We start from the raw sequence: 6412 nt of genomic DNA, 5'->3' as shown, positions 1-6412 counted from the left end.
GTACGGGTTCGATTGACGTCACAAATGATTCGGTTGATTAGGCCGAAGTTTTTAAATATTTGATTTCGTCTGAACTCAATTTCGATGCTTTGCTGTAACAGATGCATTTGACTCGTCCCAATTGTTATACTTAACAACACACTTAACAGAATATCTAAGTTTACTAATTTACAAAACAATCTATAAGCGCTCAGTACTATTTGGTCAAAATCAAACCCTGCGTCTCACACAGACGTATTGGTAAGTGCTATACATCAACAGAAAAAGCTTTAACATCGACGATGATCTGCTTTTTTCGCCCCACGTCGCCTGACTTCTCCACAAATAAACCCTAGCAAGTCACAAGTCCCGTTGGTTTGCGCACAAAAAGGCGAGGGCAACCTGCGTGACATCACGCACCTAACACGACAAAGACAGGCAGGCTCCGTTATTTGCAACCAAAGCTTTGTCCGAACTGATGTACGTACCTACCCACGTCTACAGAGGGTACGTGCTTCAACTTTGTAATAAGTTTGCTTTTGTAGCCAAACAATACATTTGATGCAAGCTAAATATTTTTGTTTCGTTTCTGACGCAATCCAAAGGATCTGTTGGTTTCGGTGTTTACAAAATCCTTTGTGCAATATTTTGCCAGACTAAGCTTGAATACTGTGTTTGTAGATGTAGGTCGGAGGTTTTTGTTTTACCACGCGGTTACTGGGTACGTCACTGCGCCGTTTGTGGTTCCACATCTTAGTGTTTTGCAATCATTTTGTCGAGCCTTAATAAACAAACGATTTGTAGTGCAGGACACTTGTGTAAAAAATCCCGGACTCTGTCCTGACAAGCTCAGCAGTTGGGTGGGTTAAGGTCGGTGACCTCGATTTAGCGCCCACTGGCGAATTATTTTGTTTACAATTTTTGTCCCCAGGTAGGGCTAAACTAACTAAAACGTGTTGCGAGCAAATCTGACACGACTGGGTTGGGCAGAAAATTGGCCGAATGGTCTGGCGAGCCTGACCCATATGCAGACATAAAAAACAACCTTGATTGGGATTCGTCACTGGGAGATCCTTGGGTTCGAACCCCGTGAAACAAAAACGACTGGGCTACTGAAGTGCACAATGACTCCCGCTATGATGAATATCATTAAAATGTTATGCTTCGGTACACACTGCACACAAGGAAATCAAGACCTGGGCTACACGGACATCATAAATCACGAACAAGTAAAACTGGCATGAAACAACGAATGTACAGTCGCAATCATAGTCTGATTCTAACCAACCATATATAGACTCCCAGACAGCAATTTTTTTCACGCGCAAAGGTATTTATGTTAACAGTATGTATTCACACTGTCCGTCGATCTATTGCGTTTTTAAGGCTATAGCGGTAATCAGTATGGGGTATTTATTGCAAAGTACCTGCTTCACCTGTTTTCTGCAACTTAACAAAAGTCGAAAATGTTCGCACTTTTTCCGCCGCATTGATTCAGTTCCTATAACTTATAAAAAAAGAAAAGGATTTGTTATAGAACGTTAACTTATATTACTGTTTTAAATACGCCCCGCACTTACTTCATGTGCAGAACCTCGCATAAGTATATCTCGTTGGTTCGAGCGCACAAAGAGTGGCGTCACGCACCTGACACGACAAACGAGGAAGGTCTCGTCATTTGAAATCAAATCTTTGTCCGTGACTGCGGCATTGAAAGTTGACAAACACCACTTAAGCCTATCTACCTGAGCTATTCTATGGTACACAGAGGTTACGTGTTGACAAATTACATCCAATGCAAACGAAATAATGATTTTAGTTTTCGTTTTCAAGTCTTAAGGTTAAACAAACTAAATAAATCTGTTTGCTAAAGCGTTCAGCGAATTTTAAAGACATTTCGTTTTAAATGACCAACATCCAAAATAAGTCGGTTGACAAACAACGACCAAGCAAAGCTGCTACAAGCTTGGGTTGTTGTATTGTGCTGCATTTTTAGGCTGCGCTGAGGCACCAGGAAAAAAAGCGATACATTTTGTGCGAATTTTGGTTTTAACATTTTGCCAAGAGGTTTTTCTGCGTCCTTAGCACTGAGTGTTTGTGAATTTACCGTTCACCTGTGAAAGTATCAAATATTTATTTAATGTTTTTTGTTAGGACTTACACCAGTGGACAAACAAATGTTTAAACGTCGCTTTTACGTCATAATTAAATCAGGAACGCACGTTAATAGCGCGATGCCTAAAGATTAATTACGTATTACAGGATATTTTAATTTTGCTTGAATTTTACTTGTTCTCACTTTTTCGTTCCAAACAACGAATTTTCTTTGTAGAATGCACAATGTCTACAACAATGTTTTTTTAGAGCAGGGGTTCCCAACCGGTGGTACGCGTACCACTAGTGGTACGCGAAGGTTTTTTAAGTGGTACGCGAGTAGCTTTCGTTTTTTTTCACAAAAATTTGGATTCACAACTTTCTATTTTGTTTATCTGGTTTTGTTTACAAAAAAAATTCCCCAAGCCTCTTCTTATTGTTACGTAACTATTTCTGTTGTTTCGTATCATTACGATCTACAAACTACAGGTCATGTCAATTGCCAACAAGAAGCACAGTTGCTTTGAAAAGCCGTACAACGCTGTGGGACAGTGGGCGTTGATTACGGCAAATGATTGCTCAGCCAATTGGTGGACAGTAAACAAAAGCAAAAATATCATTAAATTTGCTTTAGTGTTATTTTAGTAGGCCAATATTATTATTCTTAATAAAATATGATTCGATTAAATAAGTTGTTCTGCAAGAAGTGGTACGCGTGGCAGTACAAAGCGTCGAAGTGGTACGAGATCGAAAAAAGGTTGGGAACCCCTGTTTTAGAGGAATTGGTTATAATGGCTGAAAGTTAATATAGGCGCAGCACAGCTGAGATGCGTTTGTCGTTTGTCACGGTATTCCCATTGCAATGGGCAATCAAGTTGAAAAGTACAAATGGTGTGCACAGTTAAATAACTTGCATGTACTGCTAAACCTGTGCTATGCTGGAAATACGTGAATCCTGTCACATCTCTACATAGTTTCGGTGCGCCCACACAACTTATTTTTCAAACACGCAGTGACCTTAAAACTTTGTGTATCAAACCATAAAACTATTTTAGGTGGCCTGTAAAATTTCTTGTTTCAGCAATTACTTTTGTCACTTCAGCGCAACACACCAAATCAATTTGAACCAAGCTTGTTAAAGCAACTAAGGTGTTGTTTCATAATACGACTTTGTGTTGCGTTTTTTCATTTTCCATACACGTACACAAGCAAGCGGGGTTACCTCATTGCTATCTCATAATTTGCTACTATCACATTGACATTATGTCTCCATTTATGCTCCGAAAGGGGTAGATCAGTAACAATAAAAAATATCCATCGTATCAACTTGAATTTGATAGCAACGAATTCAGTGGCGACATCCTGTTGCAGTAGCACAGCAAAATTCACGTGATTATGTCAAAAGCGTAGGGTACGGGTTCGACTGCGGTCACAAATGACTCGTTTGATTAGTGATAAGTTGCAAACTTTTAAAAAATTTGGTTACGGATTGAACACAATTTCGATGCTTTGCTGTGTGATTAGGTTAATACTGCAGAGTTTAAAACTGAGATAACCATACAGGCATGTTTAAGAAACGGGTTAGCAGTTAATCTTCTCGTTTTCTTTTGTACAATCCTCATGACTGATATGCTCACAGTTTAAGCACACACTTTAGAAAATGTACAGAACATAAAACTGTTCAGCTCAGTCTGTTAATTCGACTATTTCTAAAGAAAACTCTTTGTTTTTGCTGTAACAAATGCATTGGACTCGTGTCTTTTAATTTACCTAATAACGCACGTAACAGTGTATCTAATTTTACTGGTTCTATGAGCGCTCAGTACCATAAGGTCCAAAATCAAACCCAGCGTCTCACACAGACTTATTGGTAATTGCCTTACATCAGCTGAAAAAGTTTCAACATCGACGATGATCTGCTTTTTTCGCCCCACGTCGCCTGACTTCTCCACAAATAAACCCTAGCAAGCCACAAGCCTCGTTGGTTTGCGCACAAAAAGGCGAGGGCAACCTGCGTGGCATCACGCATCTTACACGACAAAGACAGACAGGCTCCGTTATTTGCAACCAAAGCTTTGTCCGAACTGATGTACGTACCTACCCACGTCTACAGAGGGTACGTGCTTCAACTTTGTAATAAGTTTGCTTTTGTAGCCAAACAATACATTTGATGCAAGCTAAATATTTTTGTTTCGTTTCTGACGCAATCCAAAGGATCTGTTGGTTTCGGTGTTTACAAAATCCTTTGTGCAATATTTTGCCAGACTAAGCTTGAATACTGTGTTTGTAGATGTGGGTCGGAGGTTTTTGTTTTACCACGCGGTTACTGGGTATGTCACTGCGCCGTTGCTGGTTCCATATCTTAGTGTTTTGCAATCATTTTGTCGAGCCTTAATAAACAAACGAATTGTAGTGCAGGACACTTGTGTAAAAAATCCCGGACTCTGTCCTGACAAGCTCAGCAGTTGGGTAGGTTAGTTAATTATTAATATTGTGATATTTAATATTGTGTCGAACTAATTAATATTGTGACTCGTAAGAGAACGTAAAACCGCTGATCGCCATAAATTACATCAGTTAAAATCTCGCATAATCGTAACTTTCTTGCGCCCACTGGCGAATTAATTTGTTTACAATTTTTGTCCCCTGGTAACGCAAAACTAACTAAAACGTCTCGCGAGCAAATCTGACACGACTGGGTTGGGCAGAAACTTGGCCGAATGGTCTGGCGAGCCTGACCCATATGCAGACATAAACAACCTGGATTGGGATTCGTCACTGGGAGTGCCCTGGGTTCGAACCCCGTGAAACAAAAACGACTGGGCTACTGAAGTGCACAATGACTCCCGTTACCATGAATATCATTAAAATGTTATGCTTCGGTACACACTGCACACAAGGAACTCAAGACCTGGGCTACACGGACATCATAAATCACGAACAAGTGAAACCGGCATGAAATAACGAATGTACAGTCGCAACCATAGTCTGATTTTAACCAACCATATATAGACTCCCAGGCAGCAATTTTTTTCACGCGCAAAGGTTTTCATGTTAACAGTTCGTAGTCAGTCACACTTTCCGTAGATCTATTGCGTTGTTAAGGCTATAGGGGACCATTTTGCTTTGTACAATTAGTCATGACTGTGATGTTTACAGTTTAAACACACACTTTAAGAAATGTCCAAACCTAAAACTGTTCAGCTCTTTTTGTCATATCGACTACTTCATCAAAAAGATTCTTCGTTTCTGCTGTAACAGATGCATAGGGCTCGTCTGTTTTAATTTACCTAACAACACACTTAACAGTGTATCTGAGTTTACGAGTTTACTAAGTTACAAAACAATTTATAAGAGCGCAGTCCTATTAGGACAAAAACAAACCCAGCGTCTCACACAGACTTTGCCGAAAAATAGTTTTCGAGTTGGCCTACCCCTATCCTAAACAATTTAGCTTACCTGTCAGAAACGCCCCGCACTTACCTCATGTGCATATAAACTTCACATAAGTATATCTCGTTGTTTCGAGCGCACAAAGAGTGGCGAAACTCACCTGACATGACAAAGGCGGGTAGGCTCCGTAATTTGAAACGAGAGGTTGGATTCGAGACTGCGGTTTTTATACGCACCACTGAAAGTTAACAAAGTGCGATGGTTGATGCTGTCGTACTTACCAAGGCCTATAGAGGGTACGTGTTTTGTGTTTTTTGGAAAATGTTCGTCTCTATAATCAAACTTTCGTTTTGTTTCTGACACAATCAAAAAATCTCTTCGTATCGGTTCTTCCTTTGTACGATTATTTTGTTTCAAAATCAAAAATTTCGATTTCAAACGGTTGACACAAACTGACCAGACTGATATTGAATCGTACATAGTGACAAAGTAACTTTTCGCCACACTGTCTTGCCAACGCGTGTCGCATAAATATTATGACAAGTTTCTCGTGCTTCAGTTGCTCTTAGGTCGAAAATAACATATCTAATGTAAGGCGAGTGTTTATCATGTGAAAGGTGCGTTGTCAAAACATGAAAAAAACAGTGACCATAAAGTAATGGTATCTAAACGATCTTTACAAAAGGTGGAATATTGTTCAGGGTGGATTAAATAACAGAACGACGATTGTATAAGTTACACAAATTGTTAAAATTGTTAAAATTATAATGCAGATACTGGTGGTTTTTCTCAACCAAACTGGTGCGAAGGCCAGGCAGGATATTTTATGTCTGCTGCAAACGCCTTGTTATATAAACATACCAATGTGAATAAGCTCAGTTTAACAACTCAGCTGAATAAAATATCTTGCAGCGTCCCAAACTATTCAGCTTAACTGACACAAAAA

This window comes from Phallusia mammillata, chromosome 1 (genome assembly GCF_965637545.1).
Source record: "Phallusia mammillata chromosome 1, kaPhaMamm4.hap1.1, whole genome shotgun sequence".
Classification (NCBI taxonomy): Eukaryota; Metazoa; Chordata; class Ascidiacea; order Phlebobranchia; family Ascidiidae; genus Phallusia; species Phallusia mammillata.
The sequence above is the reverse complement of the archived record's forward strand: the minus strand, read 5'-3'. Positions refer to the sequence as shown.